At 44.3% G+C, this 21632-nt stretch overlaps 1 protein-coding gene across 1 annotated transcript in view; it reads left to right on the forward strand.

The window, feature by feature from the left end:
* The first annotated feature begins 429 nt into the window (after positions 1–429).
* The window catches only part of fignl2 (fidgetin like 2), a 61694-nt gene continuing 40491 nt past the window's right edge, over positions 430–21632 (forward strand). Inside the window, exon 1 of the mRNA XM_084069823.1 lies at positions 430–492. The gene's annotated coding sequence lies outside the window, so the exon portion shown is untranslated. The remainder of the gene's footprint in view (positions 493–21632) is intronic.

Below are 21632 nucleotides of genomic sequence, written 5' to 3' on the forward strand. Positions count from 1 at the left end.
GGAAGGTTATTGAACAAGGTAAGCTATTACTTAGCAGTCCTAGCCCTATGTGGACCATTTCCATCTTGCCATAGGCTGTGTGAATCGTGGTGGATGTTTCACATTACAGGAATCATCTCCAACAGCAAATACTCTCGGAAAGGCAAAATGGATCTTTGAACTGCCACAGGAGACAAAACAATGCCGATATCACCTATAAACATCACAACTGAGGTCAGTAGTTCAGCCTGCCATTTTTTCTTCAATTTATTTGGGCTGTTAATGATAGGCTATCAGTTTCCTATCTCTCTTTCCTGCTCTCCCCTCTTCGGGTCCCTGTCTTAGCCTGGAGGTGAGGAGTGTTTTGGTCAGCATATGGGAGCAGGCTGTTTGAATAGAATCCTTTCTTACAGGGCCCTGCGCTCCAGCGACCGCACTCAGGGCATCACGGGTGGACAGCGCTGCCGGTCCACTGAGACGGCAGCAATGGTAATGCTGGGTGGGAAGGAGAAGGTGAGAGGACTGCAAGAACACACACAGCTGCTATATTCTTTGATTTCGATTTCAAAACCCCTTTGCATTCATTCATGGGCCACACGCCTTATCATTTCCTTCTTCTGTTTTCTCTTAGATTTTACCCCTGTCCTCTCTCACTTTTATCTGTGAATGTGTTTTCTCTATCTGTCTGTCTGTAGAGACAGGGTGCACTCCATTAGACATCATTCCATGAGGGAGATGTGTTATAGGGCAGCGGTTCTCAAACATTTTGTTGCCAAGAACCCCCAAATTGTGTATTGTGTATTGTGTATAACCCTCAATATGTATTAGTCCACAGACCCCCATTTGAATGTTTTTTTGTCCATGGGCCCCCATAAGAGAATATTTTTAGCAAATCGTAGGTATGCAAGCTCACAGATCGGCAATTTTTGAATAGCCGGCTTAAGTGTTACCCCCCCCTGAAACCCCCCCCCCCCCATTGGCTTGGGAGTCCCCGGACCCCACATCTAGTGGATATGGAAAGAGTGAGAGGCTTGGTCATTGCGTCGCAGGCTGTGGACCAGTGCTCAAAGAGATGCTAGTTCCAAAAATGTAGCAGGATCATGAAGGCAGAACAAGGTTCTGGCCTGACCTCTTCTCCACAAGGGGAACCTGAGGCTGTGGAGGGAGCCGACCTGGTGGCATCCTGTGGCAGTCAACTTGTGTTAATGTGTGGTGGCGCGGCTGAGCAGCTGAGCAGGTCTATTTTCAGCATATTTTGGAGGATGCTCGAGGACAACTGGGGTCTCGAGACCTCAGCTGCCCCCCAAATGAAATGAAACCCCTCCGTGGCCACATGTCACCTTAGGCCCGATAAATAGACAGAGAGGGCTGTACGAACTTCTTGAACTCAGCTCCCTGTAACATTAACGTGAACTTTAAAAAGGATCAGTAGATTATGAATAGATTGTTATTATCTTTTACAGGAAACTATAGGGACGTATGAACAACTTTCTATCACGATAACAACGGGGTAGATTTAGTGTGCGGTTCCCTATCCTGTCTCCTTTAAACCTCCCAAGAACATTGGCAAGGTCTTATCTAGTCCTTTAAGCTGGTCATTCATTAGCAAAGTCCTCTAGTAGTCTATTGATGACATTATTTGACTGACTTAACAACCCCCCTCCCTGCATTTCCTTTGAAGACTTTCCTGCCTCGATCCCTATTGATTGTGTGGCTGTGAATTTAGGACTTCTGGTGTCTACACTTGCTGTTTGCTGTTCAGATGTTGGATCAATGTGTTTGCGTCTGTGGCTAGCGCTGGAGATGAGCTACAGAAGGTAATGGGGTTGTAAGTGTCTCACAGAGTGAAAGAGGGAGAGGTAATGAAATGATGATGGGACGAGAGCCATTACTGTATACACACTGCCTTACGCAGTACAACCCTCAGTGTTCATTTAACTCTGAGAGTACAATGGATTTAGGCATAAATGAACACTGAGGATTTCACAGTTTAATGTGCTATTAGCCTTTCCCACTTGGCCTTGCTGTGCATGTGTGTGTGTGTGTGTGTGTGTGTGTGTGTGTGTGTGCGCGCGTGTGTGCGTGCATTTGTGCGTGCGTGACTGCATACAAGTTTACATGTGCTTTTGTGGGTCCGGACAAAGTAGTACTCAACCAAGTCAAAGTATAGATACTCCTGGTCAAATACTACTCAACAAGTCAACGTTGCTTTGTCAAAGGTCACAACTTACTATAGGGAGCAAATTAAGACCCGGAATTAACGCTTAATTAATGACTAATTCATTATTAACTCATTAATTCATCATGAATTTATCATGAATTCATCATTATTACCTGTTAATTAATGGCGAAGTCACTATGACTTAACCAAAGTTAATATATCATTAGTTAAGGGCCACATGTGGTGGGTTTGTAGATCTGCTTTTTTTCCGGTGGCTTCTATGGCCAGGATGAGTGCTCATGGGGGTAGGAGTTGTGAGGACAGTCAGTCTCTGGTGGTGGTTGTTCCAAAACGCCTTCCTCGTGAGTTTGTAGATCTGCTATTTTGACTATATTTGAAATAGGGCTTAAGTGGTTAATTGTCTCCGCCAGGCCAAAGGCATGGTCGAGACTATGTTTTCGCCCCTGTCCGTCCGTCCGTGTGTTTGTCCGTCTGTGTACAGAGAATCGGCACCGGCCTGGTCTTTCCTAACCCTTATTAGCTTGGTGGGCTCCTCAAACAGAATGACACCTCAGGATGATGACCTACAGTAACTGCAGAACGTTGGAGCAGGAAAGGCGTGACCGGCCCCTGCATTTCCTCATCTGCTGATAGTTCTTATCTGTGGCAGAAGGCAGAAAAATAGGGTAATGTTATCCCTGCAGCTGTCAAAACAACCATTCACTTTCTGTTTATTTGATGCATGTTCCTGGGAGATACTGTAGAGCTCAGCTGAGCTGTGAGAGTGAGTTATGATGAATTGCAGGTGGTAAAATTTAGGACTGGGCAATTATATCGATGTTATATCGATATTGTGATGTGAGACTAGATATAGTCTGGATGGGATTTTGGATATCGTAATATCGTAATATGGCATAAATGTTGTCTTTTCCTGGTGTTAATTACTTTTGCCTTATTTACTTTTTTTGTTAAATTCTAAAATAGTCAATCTACAAGCTCATAACACGTAGCTATGCGATGCGCTCTGAGCTTGTGGAGCTGCTATTTTAAAATATTTTGAAAATTTTAAAAGACCATGCATAATATCACCACAATACAACATTATTGTCACAATATTGATATTGAGGTATTTGGTAAAATAAATATATCTAATTTTGTCCACAATGCCCAGCCCTTGTACAATTTGTATATGGCTCTTGCATGAACCCCCCCCCCCCCCCAAAAAAAGAAAAAAACAGCCTTTCATCTCGTCTTTTTTTTATTGTGTCATGGCCAAATCCCTATTGAATCTCCATCCCTCTGTCTATGGTTTGGAATCATCATATCGGTGCATAAGCCCTATATGTATCCCATTGTGATTTGATTTGGAAAGCAGAAATGGCAGATTAGTCTTAAATCCGCCCAAGTAGATTATCCACTCATCTCTAAAGCTCATGCATTGAGGGTTCCTCATAATTGCCGCTCACGGTTGAGGGCCCGGAGTGCCCAGCTTACCCATGGCCAGGAGAACGAACGGGAGCCGATCTGCTCCCACAATGCCATCCGGGTCTGCTTATTAAAAGTGTTGTTGACCCCAGTTTTTCCCCTGTGTGCCTCTTCCCATTGTGTTTCATGTGATTGATGTTGACTGGGGTCACCTAAGCCTGTGCGGTGGATCATGGCACAGTGTGCAGGGGGCTAAACGTTTACATGCATTCATTTGACTCTAGCCAGGGGTCTGCTGGGCCCACTTTCATTCTGTTGCCCAGTGGAAAGGCCGACCAGACCATACGACATGATTTTCGCCCGTCACAGGTTTGATAGTCACTCCCACCTTTCTGAGGTTCATGCATGGATGGGACTACAGTGGTTATAGTGGTTTTTAGACATTTTTGGACAATCAGCATTGGCAATTAGGCTGCAGCTGTGTCCCTTTTAAAACGTTTTAAAAATTGCAGAGTTATGAGCTCGCAACACGTCACAAGCATGTAGATACATGTAGATAGGCTATTTTGAATAGGGCTCCAGTGGTAAATAAAATAGAGTTTATATTTACTTGTTTGTTTGTTCACTGTATATTAAAGAAATTATAACTGTAATTAAAGTAAAATATATTTTTCATATTATTGAAGTTAATTTACACTAATGCTCAATAATATGGTACTGTACCATTTCTGTCCACTCACTCTTTGTCTCAGAGAAGGGCTGTGGACAGTAAAAAAAAAGAAAAAAGAATGCTAGAACAATGGCTTCTTTTATATAGCATGCAAACTTTCCAGGAATAGAAAGGCTGCAGTTTCTATTAGCTTGGATACCCAATCCAGGATGTCATTGGTAGGCGGGGCTCTGAACTGTCCACACCCCTCCTCTGAGACACAGGGCATTAGTGAGGACCAATTATATGAAGATAGGTTGAAAATGGGTGATGTGGTCCATTAATTGTTGCAGGGAATGATATTTTTTTAACCCATGCTAGTGTGTATTATGGAAGTAACAATAAAACAGATTCTGATTTTCTGATTCTCAATCTGATTTAAATGTTCATATATAGACTATAAAGAATACATCACATGGATGCACCTGGGATGTATCATCAGTGTTGTAGCCTGGGGTCATAGGGTGTTTCGGGTCTCGCAACATACACCCTCGCCCAGGTTACCCAGCCGGGGTTGATCAAGCCCCAACTTACAACCCAGGTAGCTACCCACGGTCAGTCCTATAGGGAAAGACAGGGCCACTCAGTCCGCTTCTCCGGAAGTACTCTGCCTGAACACGGGGAGGCTCTGGCACGTGGAGGGACTAGGCTCTGTGGGTTGTCTCCTGGCCGGGCTCCTCCTTCGTCTCACCAGGTCCAGGACCTGAGCGCTGCGCCAGATCCAGTGCACCGCCCCGATCCAAACATTTCCTTCTGGCGTGATGGTTCCTTGGGTCGATACCACTAGATTGGGCCGTCTAATGGTATTAGCTCCACCTGCGGTTTGCTGGAATGGCCCTCCTAAAGGCCTCACGGTGGGCTTCTTCCTCACGGAAGACACAGCCTGGGGCGCTAACCCATACTGCTCCCGGTATGCCGTCTACATTCCGGCTGTCACTTTAATCAAATAAGAAAAAATCTAATTGATTTCAAGATGTTGTACTTTTTGACAAAATATGGATCAAAACCTCAGTAAAAAACAAATCTGGATCAGCATCCGACATCAGATCTGGCATCAGTCGGGCCCTAGGTGGGACCCTTATGTAGTAGTGTGGTGGTTCTGAGGTTTCATCTGTGATGCTTTAGCTAGTCCCTAACATGTAGAGGCTAATGAACATCTAGGACACTGATGTGGCTCCTCTATTGACATATTGAGCTATTGACTATGAAGGAGAAATAGGTCAATATACTGTCTTCAATTTCAGTATGTACTAATTCTGGAGTCAGGTCTGATAGCAGAGAACAGAATAGAAACACATAGGAACTACAACGGCTTGAAGAAGAGAAGGCACCAAATGTAAGGCAGAGGACGTTATGGAGCCAATAGCCGATATACTGGAGCCAAAACAAAACTATACACACAAACAGATCTAGCTGCTCCACTATGGGGCATTGAAATGCAGCTCATTGCTTTGTTTCCTTCTGGCCAAGGACAACAAACTAACTTGAGAATTATGTTTGCGTAGCCTTTCTTTTTTATTTTACTTTTCAATAAATAAAGTTGAAATCATACTACCCAGGTGAGTACTATACCATTAGAGTTAGTATATAAATACCATTAGAATAATGAATATATGTAGATATAGATAATCATAGTGCCTTACTGTGATTATTCTTTGCAAACATGTGAAAAGTTACTGTTGTCTATACTGTAGGTGACCCAGAGACATCTGTCATGGGCGTGTATTTGGTTGCGTTGTGCTGATGCAGCACTTTGGGGTCAGAGTGGCAGGGATTTGGACAGTGCAGCAGACTGTCCTGCTGGGTGGGTTACAGAGCAGAAGCTGTATCTCAGCACTGATTTAATTCACCAAATGATTAAACAGCCAGCCATTGATCCATGTGGTAAACATCCATTGCATCCACGAGATTTTTCCCCCCACTGTTTTGATTCTCTCTCTCTCTCTCTCTCTCTCTCTCTCTCTCTCTCTCTCTCTCTCTCTCTTCTCCAGCTTGAGAAGGCATTATGCTTTGGAATGTGACCATGTGTGTGTGCATGTGTGTGCGTGTGTGTGTGCCCGCGCATGTTCGAAATGAATGTTAACAGGCGGGCGGGGGTGGGGTAACTGATTGGGGCGAGGTAGAGTGAGTAGAATGTAGTTTAGGCTGAGCGAAGAATAGGACAGAGAGCAGACAGTGTGGTAGTAAGGCATAGAAATGGAGGATTGGATTGTCTGATAGATCTCTCACCCATTAACCAGACAGCCATTGTTGTGCTCACTTCCCCACTGGCACACTGTTGCTGTGACTGACAGGCCGACAAGCCGGTCTGCCACATGGTGAGCCACTGAATGGAGAATGCAAAACGTCACAGCCTTACCTCAGCTTTTTATGTTTATAAAAAAAAAACAGAAACGGTTAGAAACCCGCACTTCACTTAACACTTTGGTAATTGATTTTACTGCCTTGGCTCGTGCACCTGGGGCTAAACCAAGATGTGGGTGTTATTTTGTTAGCTGTTAATGTGATTACAAATGCAATTGATTGTCTTTTAATTCACTGATGAAAATAGCAAGCTGATGATGTTGTTCTTAAGTAGTTGTCTTGGTGAGTTTCAGTATCGTCCGTCATACGCATTTCAAGTTTGTCCTCCTGCCTGTCAATAAAGAGTTTCCTCTCCTGTCTCTCTTAATGAGTATACGCGTATGCACTCTCATGCACTCGTCCTAGCGTATGCGGCAGCATAAATGACAGGCTGATGGGAACAGCGCTGTCTTTTTCGCATAACTTTTGGCACCCTACTAAGAGCCCCTCTTGAGAAGTGAAATCTCCCCCCACCACCCCTGCGCCGTCAAACCCCCCACACCTTATGTGCCTCCGTACACACCCGCTGTGGCTGGCCAGGGCAGTGGCGGGGAACGCCGCGGCGAGGGACGAGGCGTGTGGAACGCCTTTCTCAAGCCTGACGGAGGCTGTCTTATGGAATTCCTGAGCCAGAGCAGGAGGCAGAGTGAGCAGGCTGATGGGGGAACAATGGCTGGGGACATCTGTCATGCGTGGCTGCACTCCCCTTGGCTTACAATAGGGCCAGGGGACAGGCCAGTGGTGGCTTTCTTTTCTCTCTCCCCTCCTTTCCGGGGACACTTCTGCCCCTTACAATGGACCCTTTGTCCCCTCCCCGCGTTTTTTTTTTGCCAACGTTTAACCCTCGGAGCCTGCTCCTTCTACCTCCTTTCTCTGTCTCTGCTAGAAAACAAAACACAGTCGAAACTGCGTCTATTCATTCACCTCCCTCTGCTTCTGTTTCTCATTATGACTTTTGGCTCCATCTCTAGCTGTGCTGTGTTTTTTGAGTGAGCGTGTGGTGACTCTATAGTGTGTGTGTGTGTGTGTGTGTGTGTGTGTGTGTGTGTGTGTGTGTGTGTGTGTGTTGGTGTGCATGAAAGAGTGCTTACTCAGCACCTCCACGGATCTGGTTTCGCCACATCTGAGTTAATCAGCCCATAACACAACACGGCATTAGCCTCTGGCAACGATAGTGACGTCCCTGAGCCAGTCCTGCTTGCTCCCTCACCTCAATGGTGTCCTCTTCCTGCCACCTCCATTGTGTGTCATCCAGGCAGCACAGTCACCAGGAAGCCAAGCCACTGAGAAACTGTTGTCACACGCTCGCTGCCTGTTGATGCGACACAAATCACTTCCCCTGGTTGATACCTGGCAGTGTACTGAATGACCTGATGTGAATATGAATGGCAGGCTTGTAGATACCTGTGAGCCGTATTACTCAGTACCATTGATTATCACACCCGAATCGGTTTGTAATGTTAAGGCTGTGGCTCTGCTTACTGGCTCGGATGTAATTATACTCCTTTTCTTGGCTCTGTCTCTTTCTCGCCGTTTTCAACTCTCTCTCCACAGCCTGATGTAAATTGCAAATTGATTTTTCCCCGGCCTCCCGTTCTTAAGGACTTAAGGGGTTCAAGCTGGTCTGCGATTGATTGGAGTCAGATTGCAATTTATTATTGCTGTCAGCAACAAGACCTTTCAAGGGGAAACTTGGAAAGTCTCATCATCAAACTCATCACCTCTTCGGGGCCAACTTGACAAAGCAAAAAAACATCTGCATTGGAGGACTCTTAACACCTGCGTCCACTGTCAACTTTAAGTTAACTTTAAGTACAGACCCAAACCCTGATGGCATATATAGTTGACTAGAACATGTGTTGTGATGTACAGCGTTTGGTGTAACTAGTGCTCAAAGGTTGATGGCAGGTTGGTACCAGAGGGCTTGCGGGAAAGGAGATTCATCGGCCTTTATAGCAGATCTAATTTACTGCCCGCAGCGCTTGGGATTCCACTCCCATGCATAGCCCATCCAGGCACCATAATGGACTAACTGGCAAGCTGGACTGCTGTGTCCTGTCCTGCCAGCTAATTGCTGCCAGCTGCCAGGGGTCGGAGAACAAAGGGCTGCTTGAAAAGGTGATCTGTTGATTGGAGTAGCCGTCCGCCCTCCTTTAATGGGATGTGGATCACAGGAGAGGTGGCATCTGTGTACAGCACTACCTTGCGCGCTCTCTCTCTCTCTCTCTCTCTCTCTCTCTCTCTCTCTCCCTCTCTCTCTCACAAACACACACACACGCTGTCCCAGAGAGGCTCCAGCGCACTGTAACAACAGTAGTCCATATGTTTGCAAGTGTCAAGAGAGTCAATTGGATTGAGAGAGAGTAGGGAAGAATAGGACGCGGTGTGCCTGTACACGTGTGTGTGTGTGTGTGTGTGTGTGTGTGTGTGTGTGTGTGGGTGCGCGTGTGTGGGCAAAAAAGGTGAGGATTCAAATTGTCAGAAATAAATGGTAACATTAGATCTTGCACTCCCTGCCTTTACATGAAACTTTGTAGTCTTCTACAAAAGGGCTTGTTTTTCCGTCATCTTATCTGAGGTAGTATCCTCGTAAGATGATACTAATATCCACAACACTCAGAGAAAGCAGCTATGTGCGTCCACGTTATCTGGACACTCAATCTTTTCACTGCTGCACATACCTTTCACCCCCTCCAGATTTTACTGGCCCTAAGGGGGGCTGGGGGGCGGGGGGCGTATGTTTCATGTAAGTGGCTTCAGTCAGAGCATGTGGTGATAGGGACGAGCGTCTTGGTGAAGATAACATTCTTGTCTTTCCCCTGTCAGCATAAATATTTAAGTCAGCCTGTCAGTGCCGCCCCTCCCTATGTTCTCCCGTCAGGAGTAAGAGAGAAAGAGACATTGAGAATGTATTACAGAGTAGAGAGCGAGACAGAGCCCCATGATGACTGACTGTCAACTACACTGTAGTCTGTGTCTTATAACCAGGACCACTCACATACAGAGTGTGTGCATGTATGTATGTATGTATGGGGCATGAGCATGAGCATGTGTGTGTGTGCGTGTGCGTGCGGGCGCGCATACACATGCGCATGTGTGTCCTAACACCTCTCAGAACTGCCTGTCTGATCTAACAACCCTCCAGGCGTCCTGTTATGACAGCTCTCTCCCAGCCACGAGATGCCTCATCTGGGGCGAGTTCTGACAGGGCAGCCGCTTGGAATAGCTCTGATGAGAGGCAAGCTCAGACCTCCATCATACTGCCAGTTCTCTGTGTCACTCACTCTCTCTCTCTTTCCTTTATTCTCCGTTCAATATTGCATGTTCTAGCTTTGCCATTTAGTAAGTTGTGTAATATAAAGGTATATTAGGTAATGCTACATTAAAAACTATGTTTCTTTTATGCAGCTATGTGTTCCCCACGTTGTGCAGTATTGATTTTAATGACTCACTTATTCATATATTTTATTGATTATATCATTATTTGATCTGTAATAGACAAGAAATACAAACCTGTGCCTTCTAATGTGGGACTTGGTAATTGGCCATGATTGCCAATTTAATTTAATTAGGAACAAGTGTTTCATGTGTAGTGATTAAGACTTCTTCTTATTAACATTATAATGTTTCCAGTAGTTACAGCATGTGTCATACAGTACTGTATGTAATCAGCTGGTACTCTGTGAAACAATGATGAAAAAGAGCCTGCAGCATGGAGCACTGAAATCAACTCCCCAGTCCTATACGGTAGATGGGCAGTATGAGGGCAAGATAAGGGGTGCAGAACAGTAAAAAACGTCCTTGACAGAGCTCTGGCCTGGCCATGGTTAACAGATCAACCAGCACCATCTGTGACAACCCCAAAAGCAATTATCCCCTATCACATCCTTGCTGACCATCTATATTAAAACCTGTCCACAACACCTGAGATTAACCCACGCTCCTAGCTCTCCTGCCATAATCCCCCCCCCCCCCCCCCCATCCCTGGCTACAGGGCTAGGCCAATAGCACGGGGGCTGGTTCAGGGTCAGCCTGCCCTGTGTTCCACATACCCAGCCATACGCTGCTGCTGTGGTAGCGGCTGCATTGGCCTGGCCTGCAATCATAGCTATGGATGTCATAAAGAGTCGTATAGCTGGAGACAGCCATAAGCCATGCCATTACACACACAGAACGAGGGGTGCTGTAAAAGCAGCATCACTCACTTGTCCCTGAAACGGCCACTGAAGGTCACTGGCCCAGTGGGAGTCCTCCAGCAGTGCTCCCATTCCCCCTATCTCTCAACCCCCTAAGACTTTGTTTTTTGTCTGAATGTTTCAAAAATGTTTTATCCAACTGTTTACTTGTTATGTGATGTAAAACCATTGTACTATGGCTCAAAAGTGCCACTTCATTTTTTCATCAGAGAACTAGTTTCTTTTTTCCATTCGCTCTGCTTTACACAACAGCTGTGTGCAACTTATTTATTTATTTCTATCTATTTAAATCTTTGCCGCATCTGCCATTGTGTTTGGCCTTTCATTTCCCTTGACCCTGTTGGCAGTTATGAGCCTTCCCCGTACAGGTTTATTACTGTAATAGAGTAAAGGTGAGATTAAGGACGGAAGGAAAGTGGGTGAGGGCGAAGAGAAATATGTTTGGGAGGATTTGGTTTGGTGTACTGTGTGTGCGTGCGTGCTTGGTGCAGAACAGACTACAAAAACAAATCAATATATCATTACTGCATGTGAAGAACCATTCGAATACAATGCATTCTTATGTCTTCCAGAATGCCAAGTTTCACAGCTAGAAAGACCTTTTAATTTCTTCACATGGCAAAGAAAGACATAAGTCTGAGATGAAAGAGATCAATGTGTGCATGGCCACCCTGTTTCTGTGCTCTCTCCCTTCATCACAGAAAATGAACAGACCTTCAAGGTGCACAGAGGGCCGCATAGACCATGCACAGTTGTGAAGATGTCAAAATGAAAGCTAGTGAAATGGCACTGACAAAGAGCAGAGGCAGTGCCACGGAATGAAGAATCACAGGCTGAATGGAGAGATGGAATTGCTTTGCAGCCAGGCCTGATGCACAGGACTGGGTTATGACACACATTGATTGTGGTGAAGTGTTTTTGTTAGGCGATGGACAATGCTCAAGGTTGTTTGCCTCCTTGTATGCTGGCCTTGTGGCACTTAGCTGCAACATGTGAGCGTGAGAGCGGTCCATCTCTGCAGCGAACAGAGCCTTTTGAATAATACAGGCAGACAACAGACATGAGGCGAATGGAAAGTTTTTCCGCGCACAAGCTGACTATGCTCTGCTGTGTTTTGGCTTTGCAGTCTGCGCTGCAGCCTCGGTCTTCAATGACTAAAACATGGAGGATTGGACTTAAAAGCCTCCCGGATTCCCTGCAAATGTTCTCCTCTGTGAGGGGCACCATTAAGCTATCAAGGATGTGGCCTGTGGAAAAATGCAACACTATCCAGAAGTGGTGAATTCCTCTGAGCTGGGGGAGGACAAAGGTGGGTGGGTGGTGGTGGTGGCGGTGGTGGTGGGGTGTACGGGCAATGTGCAGGGGATTAGCAGAGGTTTTGAGATGGTGGGGATAGAGGGGAGACGAGGATGATGATGGACAGACGTGGGGGAGTACACCCCCCAATATCAAAGCAGCAGGAATGCAGAGCAGGCTGGTAGAACCTGGAACGTTCTGAGAGGAGGGGCTCTGATCTGATCTGATCTGATGTGTGGAGAACAGGGGGTGAGCCAGACCTCAGCACTGCAACACAACACCCACAATACACAGGCCAGGGTCATCCATGTACAGCTGGCTACCAGACTCGCACACTTCAAAACAGTCACACTCTACTAAAGACAAAAAAAACAACCTTTTTCTTTTCTTCCCTTTTTTGATTAGTTGTCAGAATATGTTTTGTTACATGAGCATGTTTTGTAGTGTGATTGTTTTTCCTATGCTTTGATAAATGCCCCCTTTTTGCATTTTTGCACAAAAAGCACAACAGGCCGCGGCACATCAATAAATCTTTTAACCTTATGGTACCCCGTGCAAAATTCAAATCCCATATCTATTTAGATGGAAAAACACCTACTGGTCAATGATATTTTCCATTTAACCTGTGTCGTGATCTATGGGTGCTGGTCTGTGTGTCTCGCTTGTGTTTGGTGGTTAATATATATGGAGAAATCAGAGTGCAGAGCTGCTTAATTGTCCAGGGCAGCACTCCATCACTATACGGGGTCACGGACTGGCTGGAGACATTGTGACTCCACACCATTTTATTTCCAAACTAATAGACCAAGCCCATGCTCTTTCTCCTAGTGTTAAATCACACAGACACACATTGTAGAGCCATGATAGTGAGGCACACACACACACACACACACACACACACACACACACACACGCACACGCACACGCACACACACACGTGTAAGTACTTGTGCACACACTCACACACACCCATAATATCAGTGCCGTCTGTGGTTAGCCATTATAAGCCAGGAGCTTTTACAGTATCAGTCCAATTATGGAAATATATCCTTCTCTTGCTGCTTAGGTCCATTTGCTTTTACTTAATGCTCCAACTATTCCCCTATGCTTTGTTCTGTACTCTAAACATAAGTCTCTCTCGCTTCTCTCTCTCTCTCCTTTTGTCGCCAGGCTGAGTGGCGCTTTGCTCTTCCCTGCAAGAACATGTAAGCCGCTTCTCACCACTGGCGGCAAGATCATTAGCTCACCGGAAATTCTGGTTTTGTTTCTCTAGCTTTTTTTTTTTTTACCCCCCCCCCCCTGCTTGGAACAAAGGAAGAAACATTCGATAGTTATTGATTTGGAGACATACAAGTTTTACTGGAGATCCCATTTAATCACAAAAGCTGATTTATTGTAGGCCCTCTGACAATCCCATTAAATTGCTGTCTAGCTAATCAAGTCCATTCTCTCTCTCTCCTGGAGGACTAATCTTTTATAGGCCCAGCAGAACAAATCCCTCTTGTAACAGGATTGGAGGGGAACTGGGAGGCCCCGGGCTGCCTATCCTGACCGTAAATGAAAAATAACGTTTTCACTTGTCTTGAGTTTTGGACTCTGCTCTTCGGCTAAAATGCGATTTGTCTTCAGTGAAAAACAAAACAACGCACAACTGTGATTCCATAAGTAATATATTAGTTGAACAGGACAGTAAATAGTTTATAGTAACATCCCATGAAACAATTCCCATTGCATTGTGGTGGTCAGAGTTGTGCTCGCTGTGTTTTAAGTTCTGATCCAAATGGATAATCCAATGTTCAGTGGACAAATGAAAGTACCATTCTCATCTCAATAATAAGCATGCCATGCCATGGGGGCTTTTCCATTTGGTGAGTTGTGTAATTTGGTGTACATACACAGTACAATCCGGAGTGTTAATTTAACTGGATTTCACTGTGTAGCTCTGATGGACCTCACCGTGCCTTGGTTGAGGCGAGCTATTCTGCAGCATTTGTTTACAAGTTGAGCACATCAAGTCTGTTTCAGGCTTGGCCTGCATTCTATTTGCATTCTGATAAGATGTACACAGCTTGGGAGGCGTGACAGCCCTGGCTAAATAGCTCACCTTTACTGGACTGTGAGCTCATCTCTCTGTTTGCCCTGGTTGTGCAACGGTTGTGTGGGACAAATCGCCACCACAATCAGATGGTATTGACAGCACCGACAGTTATGAGACCTTTTCACTAGCCAATGAATATTTTGAGGAAATGCGTATGTTTCTCTATGGCTGTTAGTGTTATTGTATTGTATTGTGTGTGTGTGTGTGTGTGTGTGTGTGTGTGTGTGTGTGTGTGTGTGTGTGTGTGTGTGTGTGTGTGTGTGTGTGTGTGTGTGTGTGTGTGTGTGTGTGTGTGTGTGTGTGTGTGTGTGTGTGTGTGTGTGTGTGTGTTTTATGTGTACATGTTATGTGGCCATGTGTTTGGATACTATTCAAGTTTAAATGAATTGATCAAAGCCACAGGGGGCCTTAAACCCTCTCATGATGAAATTGTACTATTAAACCTTTATGTTTGTGTGTGTGTGTGTGTGTGTGTGTGCGCCCGCCTGTGCATATACGTGTGTGTGCGCGTGCAGGTCCGTGCTTTACGACTGCTTCATTGTGTTCCAGGCCATCCACTAAATGAAGTGGAAACCTAACAGAAATGATGATGAAAACTGGGAGACACTTGATCGAGTTTTATGATGCAATGATAAAATGTCCTTTCACTGGTCGGTCCGTCCGCTTGTCCGTCGAACACTTGAATTCCAAACAAGATATCTCAAAAACTACTTTCTGGATTTTGAATTTGCTGTGCGCATTCATGCTCCCCGGAGGGTGAGACCTAACCATTTGTGTGACCTCACGATCTGTACGATCCTCCCCTACCCCCCCGAGGTCAAAATGGCAACTTTGCACAATATATCTAACTAGAAAAGTGCACTCCTCAGAGCGCAGATCTCCACCAGGCCGGGTTGACTAATTGACTGGTACATCTTGAGTACATGACTCCAGAGATAATGTGTAACAATTTGTGTGAGTTTTGGATAGAATCTGTAGGAGTAGTAGTAACAAAAAGTGTGTTCGAAGAAAACGTGAAATGGCAGAAAATGTAATTGGTCACGATCTCGCAAATTGGCAGGGCTATATGGGGAGTTGCATCGCGAGACAAGGAAAGGAACCACATGTTTTCCCTAAAACATGTGGTTACCGACCTACAGTTCAAGATTTATAGGCCAAAACGTGAAGTGGCCTGCTATAGCGCCACCATCAGGCTAATTTGAATGCTCATTTGAATGCTTTATTTCATTGCAGTTAATCTCGCATAATACTTGGCTGATCAGTATCATATACAGTGATGCGGTTTTCAATGTAGTGAGTCCCGGGACTCACTGGTGGTCATTTGAATGAGTCCCAGGGACATTTTATGAGTCCTAATAAGATTTGTCGTTTTTGAGAAATTGCAGTGTTAAACCTGTGTTTGATATGATATTGCTATAATCAATGTATGTTAATAATGTTGATAATGCATCAAGTATTAGTAAAAAAAAATCCTGAATCTGAATCATTTTGGGGGGAAAATGTTTTCCCAAAATGCTCTCCTTATTTATCTTATTAGTACAAAAATAAATCAATAATAATTTCAATAATAATGGCGTCTTTTTGCATCCACTTTTGAGTCAACTCACGGCACCGCAGAGGTTCGGTGCGCAACACGGCCGTTCTACGAACTATAAATACACATAGCCAGTGGAGAGGGAGGGGGGCTCGCTGCCTGTAGAGAGACGTAGCCACTCTGGAGAGAAGGAGACAAGTCTGCACCCAGACTGAGCTTTCTTAAGTCTTAAGCTCCTTTTACAGAGTTTAGTGTGCTGACATTCACCAACACAGAGGCCAAAATGACCTAATACGAAATGGCCTGGAAATTACAGAAAATACTGTATCTGTAACTATGTAGTTAACAAACCAGCATGCTGGATTTGAAAATAATGATTTCGGTTGATTTAATTTCGACATCCCTAATGAATTTGACATGATTTCTCTCTCTCCGACTCATACGTTAGGAAGAGATCTCTTCGTACCGTAACATTATGCTGGCATGTTCTGCCACCGTTCAGATATTAATGTGTACATCTTATCCTACATGCCATTACTTTTCTGTTTTATGCACAATTGACTGTCATCTTGCGGAGCTGTAATGTCAATGACATTGACGAGGATTATGCCCCGATATGGACACGCGCAAATCAGTGCGTATTTCACCCCCGCAGTAACCTGGCCAATGCTGGGTAACGAAGCCTGAACACACTGATTGACGCATTGCAAAGTGATAATAACCCCAGCAATGCCAGGCGTTTCCGGCTTGTACAAACATTATTGACGCAAACAGACGTTGCGGATTACAGAGACATTTGAATGACAGAAATCTGAAAGATGGAGAGAGTGAGAAAAATGGGTAGATGAATGTGTATGATAGAGACAGACAGGAGAGACGACGCACAACTGCTAATCATGTGTTCATGGCTGTACGTAGTAAATGTCACTGAATTACATCGCTATCATTATTAGTGCATGCATCCTGGTGGTGGAAATATGCGCTCTACAGCAGTGGTTCTCAAACTTTTTCATGTCAAGGACCCCCTAATTGACACTTATTACCCCACGGACCCCCATTTGAAAAGATAAGCCAGGGACCCCAATAAGAGAAGGTTTTTACGGCTCTCTAGCAGTGATTCTCAACCATTTTAATTTCAAGCACCCCCAGTTTGACATGCATTAGGCTCTGGGACCCCAATTCACATTGTAAAACCAATGTTAATTTAACTCTGAGAGTGTACAAATGGAACCAAATTCTCTCTCTCCGACTCATACGGTAGGAAGACATTTGGTTCCATTTGTACACTCTCAGAGTTACAGACCCATAAGGGTCCATTTGGTCCCTGTCCATCATTTAGCTGGGGACCCCCTGGAACCCCCTCAAGTACCCCTGGGGGTCCCCGGACCCCACTTTGAGAACCAATGCTCTACAGAGCACACCTTTCTAGTTTGCTACTGTGTTAGCTACTCTTTCTGTGAATATACAATATTACTTACTTGTTGTGTGGCACTTCAGATGTTTGTGTTGTCATTAGGGCTATGAAGGCAAATGTCAGCGGCTACATTTCCATTAGAGCAAAATGATGTTATTTTAGATTGCATGTGATAGAGAGCTGTAATTGCTTGCCATTGCGCTGCCTTCAGGAATTCAATACTGTCAATAGAGTGCACTTCTGTGTCATTCACTACTAGTTCACCGAGCATGTTCCGTTTGATTGTCATTCTACTGCAAACGCTAACTGGGCTGCAGAGTATCCACCCGCATTATGGGATTGTGTTTTTCAATAATGATGTTGTCCATTTAATATGAGGACATTCTTTATTTCCCCTCTTTCTCTTTCCTGAAAATAAGAACAGGAAACGGAGCCATCTATTCCAGTCTGCTGCTCGCAGTTACTTATCGATCCCAAGGTTAGGAGGATGCTGGGGCTTCTTTTATTTATTTATTTCACTCCCTAGTACACACACACACACACACACACACACACACACACACACACACACACACACACACACACACACACACACACACACACACACACACACACACACACACACACACACACACACACACACACACACACACACGCACCACTGTGGTCTCTCTTCTCTTTAGGCCTGTGGATATTATCTGTGTTCCAGAGGGACAGGCGTTTTGTGTACTGTCAGAGAAGACTTCTGGTCCTTGTAATGAGACATCCTGTCTAGGGCCAGGCCTGACACACCCAGGACACAGGAGAGAGTGCTGCCTCTGCACACTGTTCCAAAAGCCCAGCTCAGCACCTCTGGACCTCTGTGGAACCATCATTGATTTGATCTCCTCACTTATTCCTCCATTGACACAGATACACTGTGTCAGAGGTCCACCATGGCATATATCTTACTCTGTATAAACCCCAAACAGGCCTATTGTCAGCAGGCTATTGCTTTCCTTTGGTGTTCACAGAGTTTTTTTTTCTTTCTTTCCTTCTTTTTTGTGGGTGTGGTGGGGGACTAATTCAATAGAACACTGCTTAGCTTTAGACAGCAACGGCATTTCTCCTGTCCTCATTTGCATAGTAAGAGTGCGATCCCACTAGAAAGATCAAGGCAATCTATGATTGGCCAATGCTGGGCCGCTGCCAGGAAGACTCTGTCGATTCCATTAAAGGTGGGGCCAGATGTTTGTCATTACCTTTATTGATAACCACAGGGTCAATACTGTGATTTATTCTATAGGGACGGGACTAAGCTTTAGTCACAAGTTTCACCAGGAGCCTAATCAATAGTACACAATGGACAAGTACGACATGACCACACATGAACTGAGAGCATCAGCAAAGCGTTGAATCTATCACTAAGTTCACACACACACACACACACACACACACACACACACACACACACACACACACACACACACACACACACACACACACACACACACACACACACACACACACACACACACACACACACACACTGAAAACCTGTATAAATTGTTCAGTGGTCAGTTTTTCAGTTCTTAACCCATTAAGACCCGAGGCCGATTCTACAAATGCCTTCTGCTTCAGTAGTTCTCACACTTTCAAGATTTTTCAAAATGCGAGCTTGTATATCTGCTATTTTTGAATAGCCAACGCTAAAATCTAAAATGACACCGATGCTTTCCCGGTTTTAATGGGCTAAAGTGTTACGTCTCAATGTGGCTGTTGCTTTGTAATCATTATGCCATTATCATTCACAAGGCATGAATTCAATATAGGCAAGAATTAAGTTAAACTGTATTTTGGGAAAAGTGCGCTATCGATGTCTATTGCTACACAGTGACCACGGGTATCATCGTGTTTGTGTTCCTTGGGGTAAATGCTTTGCAGATGACACACCCATGGGTGTACATGGGAATCCTCATGACAGTTTGGACCCTATTACTGTGCTGGCACCCTTCCAATGAAAATTGCCGTTAAAAGCAAAGCTAAACACACTTGTATTACATTCGCACTCATGTCATTCACTGGCACAAGACTGATCTGTTACACAAGTTGTGGCCATTTTAATTGCGGCAAGACTTGCCTATAGGCCTGTATGCCTGTTCCAGCCTGTGCAAGCAGAGTTATAAATAATCATTCATTAGCATTGACAAGAGTTTGACATATTGATGGATTGCTCTGACATAATGAAGATTTTCACTTGATAATTATTCTTTAAATACACATTTTTGATTGAAGTCTGACATCTGAAAATCACTTGAGTCCAAATGGTAACACTTTGAACGCTTTTGTTTTATTTGTCACTTTCAGGGTTTTTCTGTTGTTGTTGTTTTAAGGTTTATTTTAATCTGCTTGACCAATGATTCTTAGGCGGACCGTGCAAAGCTCTTATAGAAATAGAAAGCCTTCAATAGAAAAACATGTTGCTAAATAGATTGGGTTCACTATAGTGACAAAACATAGTAAAGGTCCGAGACGGTGGCCAGTTGTTCTCTGTCTTCGATGTCTTTGGTCCGTTGGGTACATGTTTACACTCTCAATGTTAAATGAACACTGAGGATTTTACTGTGCAGCTGGAAATAGTTGAGGCAGCGGAGCCTGTCTTCTCTTGGTGCACTGTGTCCAAAGCTGGACATTCCTCTGGTGGCTGTGTATTGGAGGGCGGGCTCTGACAGCAGCCTCTGTATAGACGCTGAGTCGCAGGACTGGTCTGAAATGTAATTACCTCTCCCTCACAATGTCACACTGCAGACCTGAGCCTGACAGTATCCTCAAAATGGAATGCTCTGGGATTGAATTAACCTCCAGCTGGGAACTCTGTTTGTGTGTGTGCGTGTGTGTTTGTATGTGTGTTCTTGCACGTGTCGTGTATGCACGTTGTCTATGTGAGTGTGAGTGGCGGTGTGCGTGTGTGGTGTGAACCACACCTTTGCCTGCCATGCCTGCAAACTCAATTCAGTGCATTTTCTGTAACTCACACTGTCACACTATATACTGACATAGCTTGGGCAAGCAGACTCTCTTTTTGGCATTTTGTGACTTTTGGCCCAACCAGCCAACCACAGGAATTGGTTGAAACCACTGGCTATTGTAATGTGCACATTACAATTGTTCTTCTTTTTGGTAGGGCTGAGCAATTAACAGAACATTTATCGAAACAGAAATTTTGGTTAATTGAATAATCGAGAAGCAGGGGTTTTGGGGGATTTTTTATTTGTTTCTTATACAAGTATCAACGAATTGACACAAAAACATTCTAATAGATTTTTTGTAATCGACTAGGCTGATTAACCACTTAACCCTTTATTATGCTTCGTTGCACAATGGTGGTGTACAAAAATAGCGACATGCTGACAACGTGTTGTGATCTTGTAGATTGGTAGTTTCACTATTTCGTTTTTAATCGTAAACGAGGCAAACGTTTGAAATAATTGTGATAATGATTTGAAGTCATACCGCCCAGTCCTACTTCATGGTCAGGGATACTCAGGAATGGAACAAAATAAAAAGCATTATTTATCCCATAACTACATGAACCCTGGTGTCCCTATTCTGGGGCTCACATGCATGAGCTTTTTGATCGGCTATTTTCAGACAAGAGTTAAGTGTAGACTTGAGGGAAAAAAGAAGCAGACAGTACAGAGCCCTGGGGGACCCCTGTGTGTGTGTGTGTGTGTGTGTGTGTGTGTGTGTGTGTGTGTGTGTGTGTGTGTGTGTGTGTGTGTGTGTGTGTGTGTGTGTGTGTGTGTGTGTGTGTGTGTGTGTGTGTGTGTGTGTGTGTGTGTGTGTGTGTGTGTGTGTGTGTGTGTGTGTGCGTGCGTGTGCACGTGCATGTATGTATATATGTGTATATATATCCTTATAACAATGTATAATTAAAGTTATAAGCACTCAGAAGTACTCAGTCACAACGGAATCATAACGCATTGTAATTGCCTTTTATAATGACGTATAATTTATAATTTATTATAACTACTATTTATAATACTATTTATAATACTACTATAATACCATAATTACTGGTCACTCAGACTTTTTTGTTTTGGCCAGGATCATAGTGCATTATAATCATTCTTTTATATAATTATAGTCACTAATATTTTTTTTTAATTATTTTGTCCAGCTTTTCTTTGCCTTAATGATAGACAGTGTAGAGAGACAGGACTGAGAGTCAGCCAGGTGTGGGAATTGAGCCAGGGAGTGGGACTATGTGGTACGTGCCTGAACCTCGACCATCGGCGCCCCCATTATAGTACTAGTCATACCTGGCGATGTGCGCAGCCAAACAAAATTGAATATGCAGACTTTTATTTATTATTATTGGGTTATTATTTATTTATTATTTTGGGTTAACCCGGTCATTTACGACCTGACGTGGAATCATTGCCACCCACAACCATAAGAAGTTGATGTTTAGGCTGTTGTGTGCTAATAACACAAC

Source organism: Gymnoscopelus microlampas (assembly GCF_963454915.1).
Source record: "Gymnoscopelus microlampas genome assembly, chromosome: 10".
NCBI classification, from domain to species: Eukaryota; Metazoa; Chordata; class Actinopteri; order Myctophiformes; family Myctophidae; genus Gymnoscopelus; species Gymnoscopelus microlampas.